The 25,805-nt window shown below is 41.9% G+C and overlaps 1 protein-coding gene, 1 non-coding gene and 1 pseudogene across 3 annotated transcripts in view; 1 reads left to right on the forward strand and 2 right to left on the reverse strand.

Annotated features, from left to right (window-relative positions):
- TMEM38B (transmembrane protein 38B) overlaps positions 1-25,805 on the forward strand; it is a 330,972-nt gene that overhangs the window by 149,644 nt on the left and 155,523 nt on the right. The gene's annotated exons all lie outside the window — the stretch shown is intronic.
- LOC120366439 (U6 spliceosomal RNA) lies at positions 12,876-12,973 on the reverse strand (annotated as a pseudogene).
- Positions 19,538-19,656, reverse strand: LOC120366416 (5S ribosomal RNA). The gene has a single exon (XR_005581085.1). It is a non-coding gene; the product is annotated as a 5S ribosomal RNA (ribosomal RNA).

Below are 25,805 nucleotides of genomic sequence, written 5' to 3' on the forward strand. Positions count from 1 at the left end.
AGACCCATTGGAAACATTCCAAGAAGCGCAGAAATTGACTTTAAGTTTATCTGATGAAGGTAGTCAACGGTTCCCCTCTCTCTGTACTTTCTCCTTTCTTACTTCTCCTTGGATTTTCTCTTGCATGCTACAGAAGGAGACACAGAAGACAAGGGAGAAAGGCAAGTGGGGGCTCTTTAATGAGGGTATGATGGGTCTGGGAAAGTCAGGAGGCAGCATTCCACACACACTGTGTGCTTGGACCCTGCAGTGTGCATTTGTTTTAAAATCCCAGTGCAAAATTTTATGGTAGGTGAATTGTATCTTGAGAGAGTCCCTGCCCACCCAGTTTTCCTCCAAGTGGGTTCGAGTCAGTCCCAGCCCATCCTGGGCTACTTTCCTTTTTCTCAACTTTCAACTGAATGTCCTGAGGCCACTCTGCAGGTGCTTCCTTGTCCCTGTCCCGTCCCCATCCCCATCCCCATGGAGGCTGGGAGGGGGCGTCTGCTACGGGTACCTCTCTTCCTCCCAGGGAAGTAGACTCAGTTTCATCAGCCTCCTTGTTAGAGAAGGAAAGACAGGTACAGTCCTGGCCGCTGGTACCTTCCACTGTGACCTGAGATGTGCCCCTACCTCATGCCTCCCCATGTATTAGGACACTCTGTTTAGACAGAGGTTTTACTATTCCTGAGTCTCAATAAAACTCGACGAGTCCTCGCCCATATAATTGGTCTATCTCTGTCCCCTCTTCTAAGCTTCTGTTCTGGTGCTGCCTTGTTTGTGAGGTTGGCTCCAGTCTCTTTGGTCAGACCCCAAATACCAACTGTTGACCCCTCTCCTGGCTGAGCACTATTTTTGTTTATGATTAAATCCCCAGGATCTAGCTTTATGCCTGGCACACAGTAGGAGCTGAATATTTATTGAACACATAAATTATAAGCATTCAAGGGAAATGGGTATTGCAGGAATGGGTGGCAATCAGTTATTTGCTTTCAAGTCAGGACAATTTAAAAAGTTTTCATTGTTTATTTTCACCCAAACCTAACCTGCTAGAGAAACATATGACGGATTTTTTTAGATTTTAAAAGGCACCAGAGGACTTAATTTGACATACTGAAACTCTTCAAATTTCTGAACGTTACCCCGGATGCTCTTGCCGTATCATCCCACATCCTGTTTGAATTTCTCCTGTTTAGATTTGATGTGTCTTCCTACCCCACGTGGGGATAAACGGCTCTTTAACAATTCTGTAATAAAATGACTTCAGCCATCTTTTCTATTTAAAACCTGTATCTATCCAGATATTTATTTATAAGCATATCCCCTTATATGGTTGGAAGGGATTTAGATACTCTTTGGAGGTATTTCAAATCTAAGAGTTCACTTTTCAAAAATCAAATTTTGTGGTTGTTTCTCTGTGGGGAGACCAACCACTTTAGTGATAAAATAAAGGGAATAACAATGGCTGGGCATACTCAGAATGTGAGGTCAGCTTGAGAAGGAGCCAGGGAGTATGGGAAGTTTTCCTCCAGGTTTCCCTTGCTGCTGCTGCTGCTGCTGCTCATTCTTGGCCGTCAGGAGGAGAGCCCCAGAGGCCCCGTGCTAGAAAGCTGGCTTGTTCTCCAGAGCACCTTCACTTGCCACAGTGGAGCTGCATCTGTTTGCTCTGCATTTTAACACGTTCATTTCCTGGCCTCGGTTACAGACTGAACTGTGTTTCCTCCCCTACCAAATTCACATGTTGAAGCCCAACCTCCCAAGGTGACTGTATTTGGAGATAGGGCTTTTATGGAGGTCGTTAATGTTAAATGAGGTCATAAGATTGGGGCTCTAACCCAATAAGACTGCTGTCCTTATAAAAAGAGGAAGAGACATCAGCGTGCTCTTTCGCCACACGCAGAGGAAAGGCCATGCCAGGACACAGTAGGAAGGCAGCTGTCCTTCTCTTCACCAGGAAGACAGCCTTTGCTGGAAAGTGAATTTGCCAGCTCCTTGATCATGGACTTCTAGGCTCCAGGACATGAGAAAATCAGTGGCTGCTGTACAAGGCAGGCTGGTGTTCTATTATGATAGCTCAAGTATGCTAATTCAGGTTCCAAATGGGTTTTCTTTTTCTATTCCTTTTTCTCCCCAGGTACAGTGTATTCATTTCTTAGGGCTGCCAAAGAAATTACCATACACTTGGTGGCTGAAAATAGCAGATATTTATTCTTTCAGAGTTCCAGAGGCCAGAAACCCTAAATCAAGGTCAGAGGGGTCATACTCTCTCCAAGCCTCTAGTGAGAACACGTCCCTGCCTCTTCCCACTTCTGAAGGCTCCAGGCACTCCTTGGCTTGTGGCAGCACCACTTCAGGTTGTGCCTCTGTCATCACATGGCCTTCTCCCCTCTCTGCGTCTTTTCTGTCACCCATAAGAACATTGGTCATTGGATTTACGGCCCACCCAGGTACTCTAGATGAGTTCATGTCAGTATCTTTAGTTACATCTGCTGAGACCCTTTTTCTAAATAAGGTCACATTTACCCTCTAAGGGGCTTAGGATGTGGATGTATGTTTTGGGGACCCACCATTCAACACACTAGATAGGCTATTTTATGTAACACTAGTGATGACCAACATATGTATATTGTTTGATAATTGTGCCCTTTCACCAAGCATGAGCTCATATGATCTTGACAAATGCTGGGAGTGGTAGCTCTTGTTATCATCTCCATTCTAGAGGAGGAAAGGGAGTTAAGTAACTTGGTCAAAGCCACACAGTGAACAAATTATGCGGCTACATTTTAATCCAAGGTTTCCTGTCTCCAAATTCCATGTTCTTTTTACTCTTCCTATTGGCTGTCTACACTGATGAAATGAAGATGATGGTGTTAAGAAGAGTAGCTGTGCACCTGTATTAAATGCTTACTCTGGGCCTGGCCCTGTGCCAAGGGTTTTATTTGTGTTATTTCACTTAATCCTCACCACAACTCTAAAAGGTAGCTGCTATTATAATATCCATGTTACATGTAAAGAAACTGGGGTACAGAGAGTTGAAGTTAGTTGTCTACGGTCCCCAGTCGACAAATAGCAGAAGTAGGATTTGAACCCACATCTTTTGTAATTCAAAGCACAAAGTTTTTTTTTTTTTTTTTTTGAGACGGAGTTTCACTCTTGTTACCCAGGCTGGAGTGCAATGGCGCGATCTCGGCTCACCGCAGCCTCCGCCTCCTGGGTTCAGGCAATTCTCCTGCCTCAACCTCCTGAGTAGCTGGGATTACAGACATGCACCACCATGCCCAGCTAGTTTTTGTATTTTTAGTAGAGACAGGGTTTCACCATGTTGACCAGGATGGTCTTGATCTCTTGACCTCGTGATCCACCCGCCTCGGCTCCCAAAGTGCTGGGATTACAGGCTTGAGCCACCGCGCCCGGCCACAAAGTCATATATATATACGTATATATATATATATATATATACGTATATATATATACGTGTATATATATATATATATATATATACGTATATATATATACGTATATATATATATAATTGCATTTTAGGTTTTGGGGTACATGTGAAGAGCATGCAAGATTGTTGCATAGGTACACACATGACAGTTGGGTTTGCTGTCTTCCTCCCCATCACCTATTTCTGGCATTTCTCCCCATGTTATCCCTCCCCAACTCCCCACCCCCCGCTGTCCCTCCCCTAGTTTTCCCCCAACAGACCCCAGTGTGTGATGCTCCTCTCCCTGTGTCCATGTGTTGTCATTGTTCAACACTTGCCTATAAGTGAGAACACGTGGGGTTTGGTTTTCTGTTCTTGTGTCAGTTTTCTGAGAATGATGATTTCCAGGTTCATCTATGTCCCTACAAAGGACTCGAACTCATCGTTTTTTATGGCTGCATAATATTCCATGGTGTATATGTGCCGTATTTTCCTTGTCCAGTTTATCATCGATGGGCATTTGGGTTGGTTCCAGGTCTTTCCTATGGTAAACAGTAAAGCACAAAGTCTTAATCCATGTTAGCTGCTTTCTTGAAACAATGATGTAGTACCTTGACATTTGCAAGTACCTGTGGAATTATAACCTAAATAGCATACACATTAATGGGCCAGGCTTTGGAGTCAAGCCTGCACTATTTTATCTGCCTTTTGAGTTCAGAGAAGGAACACAGCTGAAAGGGCATGGATTCTGGAGCCAGTCTGCCTAGGTTTGAATATTTGTTCTACCAATTCCTATCTATGTGACACTCAGTATGGCTGTTTTCTTCAGTTAACTAGGAGTGATACCCCTAGTACCTACTTCATAGGGTGGTTCTGTGGATTTAGTGAGTTTATGATAGTATTTGCAAAGCTTTTAGAATAGTGTCTGGCACATGGCAATGGCCATGTAAGGGTTCAATTTAAAAAATAAACCCGAAAGTCTTCCTAGAGTCTCAAGATAGGGATTAGACATACCTTAGGGAACTTATGTGAAGGTTAAATGCAAATGTTCCCAACACGATGCCTGATTCAATGTTGTAGACAGCAGTGGCTCTGGTTATTATTGTATATGGGGAGTCAAAGGTACCTTGATCTCCTTCCCTTCCCTTCTCTGGAAAGAACATTACAGCTGCAGACTCCAGGTGTGGAGGCTCTCAACTTCCCACATCCCTTGGCACAGACAGGCAGAGTTGTCTTGGGTGATTTTAAGGGGTAGTAATTTTGCCTCCCTTTAAGTCCAGAGAGTTGTCAATTTTGCATCTATCAATATTCCTGTATAGGAGTGTAGTTTACTGCCATGAAACAACTATCTTCACTCTTAAAAATAAGGGGTGAGTGGTTGATAGCCACAATCTTACCCCAGTCTTCCTGGGATATTAGCCTAGAAGCCTCATGACTGACTGTTAGAGTTTCTGGTAGTATAGGGAAGCAAAAGTGAAGTTTAGTGACAGGAGTCCAGGCTTCTGGGGAAGGGTCTTCAGAGACAAGTTACTTTTCAAAGACTGTATTATGTCACGAAGAAAGAAAACTGGATGTGAGGCTGGGGTGAGTGGATCTTCTATTCTACTTTCTCTACTTTGGTTTTTTCTTCTTCACTTTCCCATATCTTAACCTGGATCATCAACCAGCTGGTAGCAGGTCTTATGCAGATAATATGAAATGATCCCATCTAAAATTTGGATAGGTCTATGTTTGTAGATCCTTTCAAATGCTACCTGATTTCATTTAATCCTCATAATGACTCAACATAATCTCCAGTTTACAGATGAGAAAACTGAGGACCAGAGAAGTTAAGTCCCAGCACATATAACTAGGAAGCTGGAGAATGAGGATCACAGCTCAGATTTCTTGAGTCCAGTTTTTGTATAGTTCCTCGGCAGTGCTGGAAGGAAACAAGGCCAAGGATATCTCCTTCCCTCTTTCCTTTAGAAACTGTTCCTTCTCTTCCTGTCAACGCTCCCATTCTGCAGACCCAGAAGACCTGAAGGGGTATAGCACCCCATCTAGCTCTCTTCAGCCAGATTTTCTCTAACCCTCTCTTCCAAAATGCTAAGCAAATGTTGCACACAGGCTTCTGCAGAGGACACTGTGCCTGAGCCAACCCCACAGGGTGTGTTTGTACCTTATGCATCCCTGAAATCTGGGATCTGGAATGGAGCCCTCCTGCCTCACCTCCAGAGGAGTAAAGCTATGCCCTGTTATCTTTCAGCTGTGTACCAATTGCTCTTCTCCCAAAAGGCACTGAGCTTCATGAGGGCAAGACTGGGCACCGGTGAGGTGCTTAGTTGATGGAAGTTTCCCAAAATTGAGTTGTACTGTGAATTCTTTCCACTCCTGGCCTGTTTTATTTTTCTGGAGTGAAGGAGTAGGGCTGGCTTCATGGGGCTGCAACCTTTGTCATTGCACAGGGCTCTGCAATGTGCTTAGAAAGTCCCTGAGCATGGCTTCATGCTCTGTTGTCACTTTCTTGACAAAGAGAAATTCTTAATAATCTTTGACTAAGGGGCCTTGCAAATCATGTAGGTGCCCCTTGGAAGGAGGCTTGTCTATCTTCAGGTTTTTCAACCAAAAGCCCCATGAGCTCCAGAGCCCTGATTTTCCTTTGGGTGGTATACATTACGTTTAAAAAGATGCATAGAAGTTAGCATTTTTAGGTCAATCTTTTCTTTATCATATATCCCTGGTACTATGATTAGGAAGTTTTATTCTGCCTCTCCAAGGTGATGTATCTGCTTTTTTTTCTTTTTAAAATATTTTAAGTTCTGGAATACATGTGTACGATGTGCAGGTTTGTTACATAAGTAAACATGCACCATGGTGGTTTGCTGCACCTATCAACCCATCACCTAGGTATTAAGCCCACCATCCATGAGCTATTCCTGATTCTCTCCCCCAGCACCCCTGAGAGGCCCTCCTGAGAGGCCCCAGTACATGTTGTTCCCCTCCCTGTGCCCATGTGTTCTCATTGTTCAGCTCACACTTATAAGTGAGAACATGCTATGTTTGGTTTTCTGTTCCTGTGTTAGTTTGCTGAGGATGGTGGCTTCTAGCTCCAAACATGTCCCTGTAAAGGACATGATTTTGTTCCTTTTTATGGATGTATAGTATTCCATGGTGTATATGTACCATATTTCCTTTATTCACTCTATCACTGATGGGCATTTGGGTTGATTCCACGTGTTTCCTATTGTGAATAGTGCTGCAATGAACAAACAGGTGCATGTATCTTTATAATAGAATAATTTATATTCCTTTGGGTATATACCCAATAGTGAGATTGCTGGGACAAATGGTATTTCTTGTTTTAGGTATTCGAGGAATCGCCACAGTATCTTCCACAATGGTTGAACTAATTTACATTATCACCAACAGTGTAAAAGCATTCCTATTTCTCCACGGCCTCACCAGCATCTGTTGTTCCTTGATTTTAAATAATCACCATTCTGACTGGTGTGAGATGGTATCTCTCTGTGGTTTTGATTTGCATTTCTCTAATAATCAGTGATGTTGAGCATATATTCATATGTTTTTGGCCATATAGACATCTTTTGAGAAGTGTCTGTTCATACAATTTGATGGGGTTTTTTGTTTTTTTCCTTGTAAATTTGCTTAAGTTTCTTGTAGATTCTAGATATTAGATCTTTGTCAGATGGATAGATTGCAAAAATTTTCTCCCATTCTATAGGTTTTCTGTTCACTCTGATGATAATTTACTTTGCTGTGAAGCAGCTCTTTAATTCGATCCCATTTGTCAATTTTTGCTTTTGTTGCAATTGTTTTTGATGTTTTCGTCAAGAAATCTTTGCCCTTGCCTATGTCCTGAATGGTATTGTCTAAATTTTCTTCTGGGTTTTTAATAGCTTTGGGTTTTACATTTAAGTCTTTAATATATCTTGAGTTAATTTTTGTATAAGGCATAAGGAAGGGTCCCAGCTTCAATTTTCTGGATATGGCCAGCCAGTTCTTTCAGCACCATTTATTAAATAGAGAATCCTTTCCCTGTTGCTTGTTTTTGTCAGGTTTGTTGAAAATCAGATGATTGTAGATCTGTGGTCTTATTTCTGGGATCTCTATTCTGTTTCATTGGTCTATGTGTCTATTTTTGTACCAGTACCATGCTGTTTTGGTTACTGCAGCCTTGTAGCATAGTTTGGCATCAGGTAGCATGATGCTACCAGCTTTGTTCTTTTTGCATAGAATTGTCATAGCTATATTGGTTCTTTTTTGGTTTCATATAAATTTTAAAGTAGTTTTTCCCCTAATTCTGTGAAGAATATCAATGGTAGTTTAATGGGACTAGCACTGAATCTATAAATTACTTTGTGTTGTATGGTCATTTTCACATTATTGATTCTTCCTGTTCGTGAGCATGAAATGTTTTTCCAATTGTGTTCTCTCTGATTTCCTTGAGCAGTGATGAGTAGTTATCCTTGAAGAGGTCCTTCACTTCCCTTGTTAGCTGTATTTCTGGGCATTTTATTCTCTTTGTAGCAATTGTGAATGAGAATTCATTCATGTTTGGCTGTCTGCTTATATATTATTGGTATATAGGAATGCTTGTGATTTTTGCACACTGATTTTGTATCTTGAGACTTTGCTGAAGTTGCTTATCAGCTCAAGAAGCTTTTAGGCTGAGCCAATGGGGTTTTCTAGATACAGGATCATGTCATCTGCAAACAGAGACAGTTTGACTTCCTCTCTTCCTATTTGAATACCCTCTATTTCTTTTTCTTTCCTGATTGCCCTGGCCAGAACTTTCAATACTATGTTGAATAGGAGTGGTGAGAGAGGGCAACTTTGTCTTGTGCTGGTTTTCAAGGGAAATGCTTCCAGCTTTTGCCCATTCAGTATGATGTTAGTGGTGGGTTTGTCATAAATGGCTCTTATTATTTTGAGGTATGTTTCATCAATATCTAGTTTATTGAGAGTTTTTAACATGAAGGGATGTTGAATTTTATCAAAGGCATCCATTGAGAGAATTACGTAGGTTTTGTCTTTAGTTCCATTTATTTGATGAATCACTTTTATTGATTTGTGTATATTGAACCAGACTTGCATCCTGGGGATGAAGTTGACTTGACTGTGGTGAAACTTTTTGATGTGCTGCTGGATTTGGTTTCCCAGTATTTCATTGACTCAGTATTTCATTGAGGATTTTTATATCAATGTTGATCAAGGATATTGGCCTGAAGTTTTCTTTTTTTGTTGTATCGCTGCCAGGTTTTGGTATCAGGATTAGGCTGGCCTCATAAAATGAGTGATGAATTGTTTGGAATAGTTTTAGAAGAAATGGTACTAGCTCCTATTTGTACTTCTGGTAGAAGTCAGCTGTAAATCTGTCTGGTCCTGGGCTTTTTTTTTGGTTGATAGGCTATAAATTACTACCCAAAATTATAACTTGTTACTGGTCTATTCAGGGATTCAACTTCTTCATGGTTTATTCTTGGGAGGGGGTATACATCCAGGAATTTGTTCATTTCTTCTAGATTTTCTAGTTTATTTGCATAGAGGTATTTATACTATTCTCTGATTGTGGTATATATTTCTGTGAGGTCAGTGGTGATATCCCTTTATCATTTTTTTATTGTGTCTTTTTGATTCTTCTCTCTTTTATTAGTCTAACTTCTAGCCTATTTTATTAATTTTTTCAAAAATACAACTCCTGGATTCGTTGATTTTTTTTGAAAGTGTGTGTGTGTGTCTATCTCCTTCAGTTTTGCTCTGATCTTGGTTATTTCTTGCCTTCTGCTAGCTTTGGGGTTTGCTCTTGGTTCTCTGGTTCTTTTAGTTGAGGTGTTAGGGTGCTGACTTGAGTTATTTCTAGCTTTTCATATGGGCATTCAGTGCTATAAATTTCTCTCTTAACACTGTCTTAGCTGCATCCCAGAGATTCTGGTACATTGTCTTTGCTCTCATTGGTTTCAATGAACTTTTTGATTTTTGCCATAATTTCATTATTTATCCAGGAGTCCTTCAGGACCAGATTGTTCAATTTCTATGTAGTTGTGCAGTTTTGAGTGAGTTTCTTAATCTTGATTTCTAATTTAATTGCACAAGGGTCTGAGAGACTGTTATGATTTTAGTGGTTTTGCATTTGCTGAGTAGTGTTTTACTTCCAATTATGTGATCAATTTTAGGATATGTATCTTGTGGAGCTGAGAAGAATGTATATTCTGTTGTTTATTGGGTGGAGAGTTCTGTGGGTATCTATCAGTTCTGCTTGATCCAGAACTGAGTTCAAGTCCTGAATATCTTCATTAATTTTCTGTCTTGTTGATCTGTCTAATACTGACAATGAGTTGTTGAAGTCTCTCTAAGTCATTTTGTAGGTCTCAGAGAACTTGTTCTGTGAATATGGGTGCTCCCGTACTGGTGTATATACATTTAGGGTAGTTAGCTCTTCATGTTGAATTGAACCCTTTTTCATTATAGAATATTCTTTGTGTTTTTTGGTCTTCGTTACTTTTAAAGTCTGTTTTGTCCAAAAGTAGGATTGCAACCTCTGCTATTTTCTGCTTTCCATTTGCTTGGTAAATTTTTCTTCATTACTTTATTTTGAGCCTCTGTGTATCTTTGCATGTGAGGTGGGTCTCTTGAATACAGCATACCAGTGGGTCTTGGTTCTTTTCAGCTTGCCATTCTGCACCTTTTAATTGGGGCATTCAGCCTACTTACATTTAAGATTATTATTGTTATGTGTGAATTTGATTCTGTCATCATGATGGTTATTTTTCAGACTTGTTGATGTGGTTGCTTCATGGTATCATTGGTCTTTGTACTTTAGTGTGTTTTTGTAGTGTCTAGTAATGACTTTCCCTTTTCATATTTAGTTCTTCATTCAGGAGCTCTTGCAAGGCAGGCCTGGTGGTGATGAATTCCCTCAGCATTTGCTTTTCTGAAAAGGATTTTATTTCTCCTTTGCTTATGAAGCTTAGTTTGGCCAGATATGAAATTCTAGGTTGGAAATGCTTGTCTTTAAGAATGTTGGAAATGCTTGTCTTTAAGAATTCTAGGTCGGAAATGCTTGTCTTTAAGAAGATATTGGCTCCCAATATCTTCTGTCTTGCAGGGTTTCTGCTAAGAGGTCTGCTGTTAGTCTGATGGGCTTCCCTTTGTAGGTGACCAGTCTTTCTCTCTGGCTGCCCTTAACATTTTTTCCTTCATTCCGAACTTTGAGAATCTGATGATTATGTGTCTTGGGGTTGATCTTCTCATGGGGTATCTTACTGGGGTTTTCTGGATTTCCTGAATTTGAATGTTGGCCTTTCTTGCTAGGTTGGGGAAGTTCTCCTAGATATCCTGAAGTGTGCTTTCCAATTTGGTTCTGATTTCCCTCTCTCAGGTACCCTAATCAGTCATAGGTTTGGTCTTTTTGCGTATTCTCATAGTTCTTGGGGGTTTTGCTCATTCCTTTTTAGCTTTTTCTCTGTTTTTATCTGCTTGTCTTATTTCAGCAAGACAGTCTTCAAGCTCTGAAATTCTTTCCTCCATTTGGTTTATTCAGCTCTTGATACTTGCGATTGCATTGTGAAGTCCCCATGTTGTGTTTTTCAGCTCCATCAGGTCATTTATGTTCTTCTCTAAATTGGCTATTCTGGTTAACAGCTCCTATAATGTTTTATGATGATTCTTAGCTTCTTTGCATTGGGTTAGAACATGCTCTTTTAGCTCATCAAAATTCACTGCTACTTACCTTCTGAAGCATAATTCTGTCAGTTCATCCATCTCAGCCTCAGTCCAGTTCTGTGCAATTGATGGAGAGGTGTTGCAATCATTTGGAAGAGAAGAGGCATTCTGGCTTTCTGAGTTTTCAGAATATATATATTTTTAATTGTACTTTAGGTTCTGGGGTGCATGTGCAGAACATGCAGGATTGTTGCATAGGTACACACATGGCAATGTGGTTTGCTGCCTCCATCCCTCCATCACCTACATGTGGCATTTCTCACCATGTTACCCCTCCTTGACCTCCTCACCCACCTTCCCACTGTCCCTCCCTTGGTCCCCCAACAGACCCCAGTGTGTGATGCTCCCCTCCCTGTGTCCATGTGTTCTCATTGTTCAACACCCGCCTATGAGTGAGAACAAGTGGTGTTTGATTTTCTGTTCTTGTGTCAGTTTGCTGAGAATGATGGTTTCCACATTCATCCATGTCCCTACAAAGGACACGAGCTCATCATTTTTTTATGGCTGCATAGTATTCCACGGTGTATATGTGCCACATTTTTCTTGTCCAGTTTATCATTGATGGGCATTTGGGTTGGTTTCAGGTCTTTGCTATTGTAAACAGTGCTGCTGTGAACATACATGTGCATGTGTCCTTATAATACAATGATTTATAATCCTTTGGGTATATACCCAGTAATGGGATTGCTGTTTCAAATGGAATTTCTATTTCTAGGTCCTTGAGGAATCGCCACACTGTCTTCCACAATGGTTGAACTAGTTTACACTCCCACTAACAGTGTAAAAGTGTTCCTATTTTTCCACCTCCTCTCCAGCATCTGTTGTCTCCAGAGTTTTTAATGATTGCCATTCTAACTGGCATGAGGTGGTACTTCAATGTGGTTTTGATTTGCCTTTCTCTAGTAAGCAGTGAGGATGAGCATTTTTTTCATATGTTTGTTGGCCTCATATATGTCTTCTTTTGAATAGTGTCTGTTCATATCCTTCTCCCACTTTCGGATGGGTTTGTTTGTTTTTTTTATTGTTAGGCTGTTTTAGTTCTCTGTAGATTCTGGATATTAGCCCTTTGTCAGATGGGTAGATTGCAAAAATTTTTTCCCATTCTGTTTGTGGCCAGTTCACTCTAATGATTGTTTCTTTTGCTGTACAGAAGCTCTGAATTTTAATTAGGTCCTGTTTGTCTATTTTGGCTTTTGTTGCCGGTACTTTTGGTGTTTTAGTCAGGAAGTCCTTGCCTATGCCTATGTCCTGAATGGTTTTGCCTAGGTTTTCTTCTAGGGTTTTTATGGTGTTAGGTCTTATGTTTAAGTCTTTAATCCATCTGGAATTAATTTTAGTGTACAGTGTCAGGAAGCGGTCCAGTTTCTGCTTTCTGCACGTGGCTAGCCAGTTTTCCCAACATCATTTATTAAACAGGGAATCGTTTCCCCATTACTTGTTTTTGTCAGGTTTGTCAAAGATCAGATGATTGTAAATGTGTGGCATTGCCTCCGAGGTGTCTGTTCTGTTCCATTGGTCTATATCTCTGTTTTGGTACCAGTACCATGCTGTTTTGATTACTGTAGCTTTGTAGTATAGTTTGAAATCAGGTAGTGTGATGCCTTTTTCCACGTGTGTACATACATGTTTGGATGTGTGGAAAGTGGGTATGTATGCATGTGAGCACATCATGTTCTTTTTGCTTAGGATTGTCTTGGCTATATGGGCTCTCTTTTGGTTCTGTATGAAGTTTAAGGTGGTTAAAAATATGGAACGCTTCACAAATTTGCATGTTATCCTTGCACAGGGGCCATGCTAATCTTCCCTGTATCGTTCCAATTTTAGAATATGTGCGAGCACTCAGAATGTTTTTTATTGATTCTTTCCCATCTTCATGAGTTTATCTACCTTCAATCTTTGAGGCTGCTGACCTTTGGATGGGGTTTTTGTGGGGACTTTTTTGTTTATGTTGTTGCTGTTGCTTTCCATTTGTTTGTTTTTCTTTTAACAGTAAAGCCTTTCTTCTGTAGGGCTGCTGTGGTTTGCTGGGGGTCTACTCCAGACCCTATTCACTTAAGTCTCTCCCACCCCTGGAGGTGTCACCAGTGGAGGCTGTAGAACAGCAAAGATGGCTGCGTGTTCTTTCCTCTGGGAGCTCTGTCCCAGAGGAGCACTGACCGGATGTCAGCAGGAATGCTCCTGTGTAAGGAATTTGGTGACCTCTGTTGTGGGGTCTCACTCAGTCAGAAATAACAGGATCAGAGTCTTACTTAATGAGCCACTCTGGCTGCCCCTTGGTGGAGGTGAGTGAAAATGGTGGTGTGCTGTTCTGGGAGAATCCCACTTGTCCAGACTGCCGGATTCCTCAGAGCCAGCAAGGGGAAAGACTAAGTCTGCTGATCCAGGAGACCGCACTCTCTTCCCTCCAGGGGCTCCATTCCAGGGATATGACAGTTCTGTCCATAAACCCTAAGCTGGAGTTGCTGAAATTCCTGCAGGGAGGCCTTGCCTGGTGAGGAGGAATGGGTCCCGGTCTGGCCTAAAGAGGCAGTCTGGCTACAAGCTGCCACAGCCTGTGCTGCACTGTTGGGAATTCCTTCTGGGTCCAGGCTACCCAGTTTCCTTGGCACCAGCAGGGAAAAATGGCAGACTGGAGCTGTACTGATGGCCACCACTCCTCTACTGGGGAGCTGTCATCTTAGGCAGCCATAATGATGGTGGCTGCCCCTCCCTGTGGGAACTCCATAGTCTTAGGTAGTCTCCAGCGGGGTGGCCATGGAGAATCTGCACAGCTCTGTGCTTGGGACCGAGGGCCCTGGTGGTGTGGGCTCCTGAGGAAATCTCCTGATCTGTGAGTTGCACAGATCTGTGGGAAAAGCATGGTTTCTCGGGCAGCTTAGCACACTCACTCACTGCCTCCCTTGGCTGGGGTGGGAGTTCCCCTTGGCCCCTGCAGCTCCCCAGTGGACCTTGCTGCATCCTGCTTTTCCTCACTTTCTGTGGGCCTCGCCAACTGCCTGGTCAGTCCCAGTGAGAGAGCCTGGATGCCTCAGTTGCTGTGTGCTGGATTCACTCACCATTTTCATTCTTCTCAGTGGGAGCCTCCAACTGTAGCTGTTTCTAGTCGGCCAGCTTGCAATTTTTTCTGCTGTATTTTTCCTTCAGTTTTTGGGTTTATTTTCATTTATCTACCAACTAAACAGGGACTGTAGTTAAGCAATGCCTTTTGCTAATGGAACAGTCATTAGTTTGCTCCAGAAAGATAATAGTAAAAATCTGCCAAGGTCTGAACAAATGCACGGTCTGGCTTGCTAAATGTTGGAGCTAATTGAAGATGGAACCGTCCTTCGATCCGGGACTGGATGCAAGCCAGGGACTTACCTGGAAGGTCAAGGGTCCCCGGCTCTAGAAAAGGTCAACCATTATTCCTGGAATCGTTTTGCCATCTCTGTTCCCTTTGGAATACAGAGAGATTTATTGAATTAGGGAGTGCTGTTGGGAGTCAAGAGGGTCCTGGTTTGACTATCATCTTTTCTTGCATGTACAATTTGTGGGAACTTGGCATAAAAACAGCAAGCGAGAGGCAATGCGCTGCCCTTGCGGAGTTTAGAGCCTAGGGGAAAGAGCAAACAGAGGTAAAGCACATAATAGCACCAATAGATAATACAAGCACCACTGTGTGTTAGAATGGAAGACCACAGGTAGAGAGGTTGGAGGGTAAGGAAGGTGTCCAGGAGGAAGTGACGTTTGAGGAGCGAGGGGAAGGATGAGTTTCTCAGCCAAGGGGATAGGAATAGGGGGATGGAAGGAACAGTGTGTGCAAAGCTTCTGAGATGGGAGAAGGCATTTGAGAAATTAAAAACCGCCAGTGTGGAGTGGAGAATATGAGAGGCAGGTGGTGCCAATGAGTCTAGAGAGGTAGGTGAGGACGTGTAAAACAGAGATTAGGGTTTTGATCTTGGTCCTTAGCACAAGAAGTCATTGATGCCATTAAAGGACTCTTAGTTCCATGTTGTTAAAACCAGTCTGTTTGAATTATGAAGAGAAGACTGGATGGGACCAGAAGTGGGTCCAGGTAGGAGGCCGTGCTGGTGCCCAGGCAAGAGCTAATGGAGGTTCAGACTTGGTGGCACACCAGCAGAAAAATCTGCAGGTTATTAAGAAAGAAAAGAATGAGACTTGGTGATAGATTGTTCTGGGGGTTTATAAAGACTAATAATCCTCCTTTTTAGGGAAGTAAGGTTGGAATGAGAAAACGTAGGAATAATGCCTGCACAGAGCAGGCACTCAGTAAGTATGTTTCCTCCCTCATCCTTGAGCCTGGGTTTCTGAGGCTCTATCAGGCCTTGGATACCCTCTTGGAGATGTCAACCTACAGCTTCAGCTTCTCAGAGGGTTCAAGGGAATCACCTCTCACCTTTCTAGATTATTGCCTGTCTTGTGGCATTTAGTGGACAGCCGTTCCTTCCATGGAAGTTACTGTCAACAAAGGTCCTCAGGTCTGTGTCTTCATGCTGCCAAACCCACCTCTGCCACCATGCACTTTTCCAAACCACAGGCTGCAGGTGAGGAGAAACTGTGCAGGCAGGTCAGTCCTCTGCTTAGGTGGAGCTGCGATCCCATGCGGGGGCCTCTTGGTAGCTGAGCCATGGATCGAGCAATACCCATGTCCTCAGAAGAGGAGAGTAGGGAGCAGAGGCCATGTGGCTTCTGTCCTTCCCTAGGCGAAAGATAGGAGGAAGGGATTTATAAAGGGATCATAGCGGAGAAGGTCTCAGCCAGGGGTCAGGCTTACATACATATGCACTTGCGTGCATGTACCTGTGTACCCAGGGCTGTCTGCAAAAGCATGCTGATCAGTGCACATGTAATGATGTTATGTCCATGTGCTTGCAAGCTTAGGCTCAGTTCTGCATATGTGTGTATGTGCATGCCTTTTTCCATGTGTATACATACATGTTTGAATATGTGGAAAGTGGGTATGTATGCATGTGAGCACATCGTGTATCCATGTGCCTCTGTGTGTATCCATGCAGAAGCCTTGGACCTAAGCAGCCCCACCCCTAGAGGCACACATGCCCCTGACTGCCAGCAGGTGGCCCCTGAGCACCGTGTGCTGGGCTCTGGGGAAGGGGTCAGTGTATTCCTGTTGCCCTCTCCTTCCTGAGAATCCCTGTGGTTAGGAATGCCTTCTGCATTGCTCTGACCTCTTGGGACTTTACCTCCGAGGCTCTGTCTACCTGGAGTTCCACCCTCGTGCCACACGGAAGAGAGGCAAATCCAGCAGCCAGGGGCAATCCTGGGCCTAAGGAAGGCAATTCTGACCTGCATAAGGTCCTGAGAGTGGCAGGGCTTACCTTTATGTAGGGCTGCTGAACACCTGTGGTGTTCCTGGCTCTGTGCAAGGCTCCTGCAGGGAGATGCTGGGCCGGACCAAGGCAGGCAGCAGGCACATGGTCAAGCCCTGTGCCTGAACTGAGGCTGAGGAGGAGTGTGGTCTGAGGATGAGGACTGTTCCATCTGGGCCACAGAAGGGGCAGAAGACAATGCCTGGGGATACCTGCTTGAAGTGGCACTGAGGCCAAGCAAGAGAGACAGATGGCATTTCCCTTTCTTGGAAGGGGGGCAGTGCTATCATCCATATCTCATAAAGACAGCAACCAAGTGCCCAGAGACAGGCAATCTTTATTAATTGTGACCGTGTGGTCTCAGGACAGCCAGGAAGGCTTGAAAAGGAAACCAAGGACTCAGTTGGATTTGACCACATGCCCCTGAGAGCCACCAGAATGCCAGAGAGCTCCGTTAGCCCACTCTGCCTGGCTTAGCCCCCATGAATGGCTGTGAGCAGACAGGTCCCTGGACGGCTGGTCTCTGGATCTTTGGTGCCTTGCACAAGGCTGAGCCAGGGTGGACACTCGCTGGTGACCCCATGGTTCGGAGCCTTGAAGGGGTGCCGGGCAGTGCCTGGAGCATCGGGGAGGTGGGGTGCCTAGGTAAGGGCAGTCGAGTGGGTAGAGGGCAACTGAAAAAAGATGGTGGTACTTGAAGCTGAGTCTGGACCAGAGCTGCTCTGGTTGGGTTGGAGGAAGTCTGAGAGAGGTGAGGCTCCAGAGAAGGGGCTCAGATTCAACCCTTGCAGAGCTGAAAAAGATCCAAGCCATCACGATATTCCATGGTTTTTATACAGCTTCCTGCAGGGCACTAGAGGACCCCTGAGGTGTCTGAGAGCAGGCAGTGGTGGTGTGAAGGAAGTGGAGAGAGGCATTAGGCAAGACTCTGGACCCCTGCCTCAATTCAGCTGAAGCCACTCAGCTTGTTATCTTGAAGATAAATTGGGGTTTATTTCAAATCAAAAGCCTATTTATTGAGTGCCTACTGTTTGTAATCCATGGTTCTAGTTTCTAGCACTAATTGAGGAACATGGTATATAAGGGCCCCGCTTTCTTGGTAATTTTACTCTAATAGGGGAGACAAGTAAACAAATAGATGTTCATTTTATGTGGTAAGTGGTAGGGACATAATAAAACAGGATATGTAGGAATGTTATGTGTGGGGAGGAAGAGCTGGAGTTCCTTTAGCCTGGGAAGTTAAAGATGGGATCTCTGAGGTCATAGTTGAGCTGAGGCCTGAATGATAACAGTGGGAAGAGCATTCTGAAGAAAAAGCTTTGTGGGAAAATTTGAAAATCACCTAGTCTTCTTTATATATATTCATTTATTTAAATTTCAAAAGTAATGTGCATTCATTGTAGAACATTTTCAAACTTGATTATTGTATTTAAGATACAATGTAGAAGCAACTCCACTTCCTGGAGAAAATCCCTTTATAGGATAGGTAGGTAACCTCTCAAATTTCTCTCCATGCATTTGTATGTATATGTATATATATATATACATATACATATATACATATATATGTATATATATATATACATATACATATATACATATATATGTATATATATGAATGTGTGTGTGTGTATTTTATTTTAAAATTTTTATTTATTAAGAGACGTGCCTCACTCTGTCACCCAGCAGCCTGGAGTGTAGTGTTGCAATCATAGCTCATTGCAGCCTTGAATTCCTGGCTTCAAGCAATCCTTCTGCCTCAGTCTCCCAAATAGCTGGGACTACAGGTGTGTGCCACCATGCCCACCTAATGAAATCTATATATTAATTACCAACTTTATTTTCAGTTGATTGTCTCCTAAAACATTGAAGCTTAACAAGTCCAGAATGGTGCTTTGGATTCTCCTTACTAAACCTCTTCCTCCTCTGAGCTTTCTCATCTTAGTCATGGCACCACCATCTAACATAGGTTCAGTCCTAAGGCTTGGAGACATCCTTAAATTGTTCTTTGCCATCTGACCACATGTCCAATCCCCTAGCACATTCTGTAGGCCCTACCTCCAAAGTCTGCCCAATAGCTAGATACTGCTTACACTCTCCACTGTGTCCAGCCTGATCTAAGCCATCAGTGCACCTTGCCAGGACCTCCTGACTGCACTTCATTCTCCCATTGTTATCTTTTACAATCATTCTCCACCTAGCAGCCAGAGTGATCTTTTAAACATCGTGAACTCAGTCACATCCCTCCTTGCTTAATACCCCAGTAGCCTCCCGTCACCCTTGGGAATAAAACCCAATCCCTTCATGTGAATTCTAAATGATTGGGCCACTGTCGTCCTCTCCAATCTCATCTTGTTCTTTGTTCTTTTATTCATTATCCTCATCTACAATGGACATTCTTTCCTTTTCTCCTTCCTATTGTATCCGGAGGCCTTGAATTTGCGGCCTGATTCTTTCTCTTTTCATTTTTATTTACTTTTAAATTTTACTTCAATAGTTTTGGGGAGCAGGTGGTATTTGGTTACATGAATAATTTCTTTGGTGGTGATTTCTGAGATTTTGGTGCACCCGTCACCTGAGCAGTGGACGCTATACCCAGTGTGTAGTCTATTATCCCTCACTCCCCTTCCACCCTTTCCCGAGAGTCCCTAAGTTCCATTCTGACCTTAGCTTGGTGTCACCCTCCAGAGAGGCCTCCTCACGGCTCCGTGTAAAATCATCTCCCTTTTGCCCTCCCCTCTCTCCTCCCCCTGCCACCTTCTCTTACTTCCAGTTTATTATTTCCTTTATAGAATTTACATTTTCAGAAGTTAACTTATTTCTTTGTTTCTTATCTGTCTCTTCTACCTGCTTGGAACATAGGCTCCCTGGGGTAGAAAGTTTGACTTTCATCCTTGTTTCTGGACCTAGTGATGGATAAATAAAACTGTTTCCAGATTGTTGCTAATGAACAAGGCTCTGGTGAACATTATTGTACATATACCTTTGGGTAATCGTGTAAGAGTTTCTGTGGGACAGTTTCCTAGAAGTAGAATTTCTGGGTCTAAGATAATATATTTTTATTTTTTATTTTAAAAACCTACAGCACCTGGTATTCCCAGGTGGTCTCCCATCCAAGTACTAACCAGGCCCAACCCTGCTTAGCTTCTGAGATCAGACAAGATCAGGAATGTTCAGGGTGGTATGGCCGTAGACTGAGATAATATATTTTAAGGTTTGATATTGTCAAATTACTGAGCAAATTATGATATTAACTTGTACTCCTGTCGACTTTGATCAATGGCTTTCTCCATATCTTTGTCAACACTGGATCATAGAAATCTTTTCCCTCTTTTTGGCTTATGTTATAAGCAAAAATCAAGTATTTTACTGTGTTTTATTTGTATTTCCCTGATTATGTGAAGTCAAATATTCTTTCATATGCTTTTTATTCATTCGTACTTTTTATTTGAATGACAAACACATTGCTAGCCCCATCCTCAAACATGGTTCTGTTTGTAAGAAATAATAGACAGCTGGTAGATGATTATCAGTATTTGCCACATGTCACGTGGTTATATATATTTTTCTGGCTGTTTATCTTATTGATTGGTAAGAACTCTATGTTTTCTGGAGTTAACTTTGTGGTATATGTCACAAATATTCTGTTTTTCCTTTGTCTTCCAATATCGCTTAAGATACTAACATTTTTTAAAACATGGAGATGGATTCTTAACTTTTCCATTTGTTATTGTGAAAATAGCATGTGCACCTGTAATATGTTTTAAAATCTATAAAAAGGTATTCAGTGACAACTGATTCTCTCTCCCATGACACTAAGATAAGCTTGCTGTGTTAGGCCATTCTTCGACTGTTAGAGAGAAATACTCGAGACTGGATAATTTAAAAAGAAGAGAGATTTAATTGGTTCATCATTCTGCAGGCTTTACAGCAAGGATGGTGCTGGCATCTGCTTGGATTTTGGGTGGACCTCAGGAAGCTTACAATTATGGCAGAAGGCAAAGGGGGAGCAGGCGTGTCACGTGGCCAGAGCAGAGGCCAGTGAGAAAGAGTGGAGGAAGGATGCTGCCCATTTTTAGGCAACCAGGTCTTACATGAACTCAGAGTGAGAACTCACTTGTCACCAAGGGGAAGGCCCAAGTCATTCATGAGGAATCCACCCCCATGAGCCAGACACCCTCCCGCCAGGCCCCATCTCCAACACTAATTCATCATGAGATTTGGTGGGGGCTTACATTCAAACTACATCACTTGTGTATCTTTTCAAAATACTTTTGTATATTTACATGCACATTCATTCATCATTCATTTTTCCAGCAAATATTTACAAGTCATTTATACTTTTAATAGACACTGGCTATCTACTATGTTCCTGACATTGTACTAGGTATATAAAAAAAGATTATGTATAAGATACTTGTATATATATTTGTATATAGTCTTCCTTTGGTTTTAGAGGGGAAGATGTGCTGTGTTTATTAATTTTTATTTTACATTTGAGAGGCTTCTATACTAGCATAAACATATCCACCTCATTGTTTTTAATGTGTGACTATTCTATTTTATGTGTATACCAGAATACATTTAATCTGGTCCTTATTGATGGACATTTACATTGTTTCCTGTGTTTGCAATTGCAAACAATGTTGTAGTGAATATCCCTGAAGCTGTATCTCTGCAGCCATGTACAAATATATCTGTAGCACAGACTCCTAAAATGGAATTGCATTTTAAGTTTGATAGACATTGCCAAATTGTCCTCCAAAGCTGTGTTCCAATTCACACTCCCGTCAAATGTGTGAGAGCGCCCATTTCTTTATTTTATTTGCAGCCCTGGATATTATCAGTCTTAATTTTTGCAAGCATAATGGGCAAAGAATGACATTTTATTGTTTTATTTTGCGTTTGCCTCATTAGGAGTGAAACTGAGAATATTTTCATATGTTTATTGGTCATTTGTACTACTTCTGTGCTGTCTACACCCTTTCTCTATGTTTTTATATTAAGTTGCCTTTAAAAAAATTTAAATGGATCTGTAAATTTCATGTAGTATGGATATTCATACTTTGTTATGTGTCGCAAATAATTTTTGCTAAGCTGCCCTTAGTCTTTTAAGGTTGTTTAGGGTGGAACCCCACTTTCTTGATGGAGAATACAAGGTGCTCCTGTTTAAACCACATTTCTCTAATGTCTTCCTGCAGATGTCTGAACTTATGTTTACTGTAGTTTTCTTTCTTTTTTCTTAATCCAAAATTCTTAGGTAACTGCAGTAGAATCCTGATGTAAAGGCAAGGAAGAATCTTTCACTGACTTTGTGGTTGCCATTTCCTTGTGTTGATGGGGTACTTCACTGTTTATTTGCACATTTTCCTACAAATGAACGCTTTTTGTCTGTCTGTCTGTCTAACTGCATGTCTTTTTTCTAACTGAAAAGATCGTATACACATAACACTGGATGGCCACTCATCCTCGGTTTAGATCATCATCTTAACAACTACTCCAGGGAGTCCTAGTGCTTCAATGGAAATGACTCCGGGGCCATCAGTGGATGTGGACTGAAGAGGATGGGTAGAGGTTCTCACCCCTCCTCCATTTGACGAACTGCAAGTAGGCTTCTGTATTATTCCTTCTGGGGAAAGCAAGGGTTTTTGTCTTAGCAATCTTGGAAACTGCTACTCTAAAGTGAGGTCTTTATTTTCCAAAGCTGTGAAGCTCTGAGGACTTCAAAGAGTATCCTCCTTTTATATTATAATCCCTGCCTCCCCTCCTAATGTGAGACCTGGCTTTAAGCTTCATAGGTGTTCATAGAACAGATTTTGGTTAAAAGACCGTCACGAAATCATTCTTTTTTTGGCGAAAGTACTCAGATTTATCAGTCTCTTATTTTTAGAGCAGCAGTAACTCATGTCTGCTCAAATATATGAATGTTCCTATTTCAACCAAGAAGTTCATCTGGGGCAAAGGTACAGCAAGAAAGAAAGGAAGTGGAGGGTCATTTCCGAACAGAATCCCCAATAATTCCCTATAGCAGTCATGCTGCTTTTGACTGCAATACTGAAAACTCCAACCATGAAGATAATAATGACTTTTTTTTTTTTTTTTTAAACAAGAAGCCCACAGTGCTGGTTAATTCAACAACTCAACAAGGACCAAGGTTTTTTTTTTTTTTTTTTTTTTTTTTTTTTGTATCTTGCACAACATGTTGGTTGTGGTTTGGGGGCGTGTGCCCATACAACACTGTATGGTGTTTTTACTGCTGGTGAACTCCACCGAATATCTTTTCAAGAGTGGAGAACCTCCTGTCCCCAACCCAGAAGTTGATTTCCTCATGTTTCATTTGTTGGAACTGAAACACAACTTCACTCCTAAACCAGGCACTCCCCAATAAATGAGCTTAGTTCAATCAATTTACTATCTGCTCGAGATTTTACACTGAGCTGAGGAGAGGGTCATCTTTCCTGGAGTGTTGGTTACCTGGTCAAAATCAGACAGCAAGGAAGGAGGAAAGCATAGGCAATCAAGAGCAGTTGCTAGGATACTGCTTTTATTTTAGTTAATTAATTATATATTTTCCAAAACATTAACGCAATTATTGTTGAAGCCATCTGATTTAGTCTTGAACCACAAAATTTAGGAAATTTTGTGGTTCACTTCAAATGATTGTAAGTAAGAAAGAGAGTGTGCATGTGCATATCTTAAATCTTGTTCCACTTCTGGAAGGAACACTGAGTAGGGAGGGGAATAGAACTTTGTTGCTGTGAACACAATTACTGAATAGTTGGTGTTAAGAAAAGAAAATCAGAGATTTATTAGAGGCAGAACTAGATGTGCAGTTCCTTTATAAACTCCTCACTCTTCTCTGAATATTTAATACACACTATCCAATTTTAGAATGTCATCTGTTGGAATTTGCATCCATCTAATTTGGCAACAATGGATGGCAACCGTCTACTAACGAGTTTTAATAAATTAATTAGTTATTACAGTATTGTTTTAGATTGGTTGAAATGAGTTTAGACATGAGGGTGGCTAACCAGGGCTCAACTGGTTCTAGATATTTTCTCTCCGTTAAACAAAACCACAGATACTTTTTTTTTTTCAGATAGATATTTGCCGCTTCCACATGCTGTCTAAAGAAAACAGTGGTGGATAACAACGTGGATTGTGCTAGTGGGCTATGACATACCTCCATGAAAGTTGGCTCTGTGGTAGGTGAAGGTTGCAAGGTACAGATTTCCATGGACAGAAATGAAATTGTATGTGTTCTGACTAAATCCGCTGCTGGGCTCTGAAGACACTGGAAATCCAGTTAAGTTACATGCAGTGCATACTGTTCAGAGCATGGCAGGAGTAACAAGAAGACTATGCACTGGGTCAGGATGCATGCGGTGCCCAGGGAACGCCGTCAGCACCAGAAGACATGAATTATAATGATAGGTAGCTCCAAGCTATTTGAGCTAAAATTGCCCCTCCGGGGTCTGGAACTGAGTTCAAATTCCTCATGCTGTTATGCCATGGAATGCAGAAAGGGGAAGAGAAGAGAAGGTTCACTTCTTACTAAGCTTTTCTATGCTTGTGAACAGCAGAACTTACTCTCCAAAGTAATTTTTCTTCATGCATCCAGACATTTGAACAATGCAGTGCAGAGTCAAGCCTTGAGCTTCTATAGCAACTCAAAATTAAATGCCATTCTTGGCCTTGGCCAGTATTTTTTTCCACTGTCTCGGAGCTCCAGTGACCTGGTGGTCTTGTTCTACTGCGGGTTGGGGCTAGAGAGACATACTGATGATGGTGGTCTCAGCATGGGGATGAGTAGTAAACAAAGGATGGTGTGTGTGTGTGTGTGTGTGTGTGTGTGTGTGTGTGTGTGTGTGTTTGAAAGAGAGAGAGAGACTGAGAGATACTGACAGAGATTGACAGAGAATGTATCTGTTTCTAAGAGAAGCCCTGGTAACAGGTTTCTGGGTAAATGAAAGTTGTATTGTCTTCCATCAGAGATGACTTGAAAATAAAGTGCTTTAATGTTAATACTGCAGATGTCTGCAGGAAACTCAGCACCACACTGAACACTGTAGTTAGATAGCTGTGCAAAAAAGTCCATGAAGGAAGGGGCTAATGTGCAATACTTCTATTTAAGATAGAAGGAGGAAATAGAAATTGTGATAGCATGCTATTTCAAGTAATAATAGAAAGTACTTGATGTTTACATGGTGAATGGATCAATACTAATTGTGTAGTCAGCGCACATACAGTAGTTTGGATTATACAAGTGATAGATGCACTCAGTATAGCTGAAATTTCCACCCTGCAACATTTATTTCTTGCTGCGTGTTAGATGGAATTTTCCACCCAACTATCTGGAAGGATTTGCATAAGAATGGTGATAGAACAGTATTCTTTAATGATGTGCTTTTCTTTGTTAAACTTCAAAAATGTCTATGGTACATGATGAGGTTTGGGTGAATTGCCAAGCTAATGCTTTTATATTTTCTTTAAAGAGCTTATCTTCACTGTGTTGTGGGAGTTACTTTATATTGTGGTTATAAAGGCAGTGGCAGTAAAGCCGAATTTGTAGCAACCCCCAATAAGTGCCTCCCCCTCCTCAAGAGCTTGGTCCTGTAAAGAAGGGAATTTGGGAAGTCACTTGGCTGCTGCTGGTTCAATTGCAAGGAGTCTGTTGAACTCATTTTATGTCCTGTACCTGGTTCTGCTCACCAAGAGTGAGAAGGCCATTCTCCAGCTCAAACAATGACCTCTTGTTAGTCTAAATCAGTCCCATTCCTGTCAAACAGGCTTGAGATCAGCCCAAAGCCTAGTGCTTTCACCGAGGTTGAGTTGAATTATTCAGATGAAAGTATGGGAGCAAATGCTGCTTGGAAATGACCTTTTTGTCCTTCCCGCAAGAACCTAATGTTTACATTGTGAGGAGGAAAAGGGACTGGAATCTTGGGAATTCCAGGAATGCAGCCACCAAGCAAAAGAAGACTCACTCTCCAGATTTTGCTCCTCAGCAAGGATTTTCAAGTACAAAAGAGGAAAAACAAAACCCCAAAGCTGGAGCCCAGAAGGGTAGTCCAAGAGAGGACTTCACAGTAACCACAGTTTCAGTGAAACAAAGAATCTTGAAACCCAAGTGTGGAAGGAAGCTTAGAGGTCACTTAATCTGACCCTTTGCCTAATGCATAAATCTTTTGTCCAACACGGCTGTGCAGCTCATTGATCATAAATTGTTGCTTGAATACAGCCAAGGACAAAGAACTCAGTTTCTCCTGACAGCAAGGATAACAGATGACATTCTATGGAGGACTTGCAATGCACCAGGCATAATGGCAAGCCCTTGAGAT

This window comes from Saimiri boliviensis, chromosome 2 (assembly GCF_048565385.1).
Source record: "Saimiri boliviensis isolate mSaiBol1 chromosome 2, mSaiBol1.pri, whole genome shotgun sequence".
Taxonomy (NCBI): Eukaryota; Metazoa; Chordata; class Mammalia; order Primates; family Cebidae; genus Saimiri; species Saimiri boliviensis.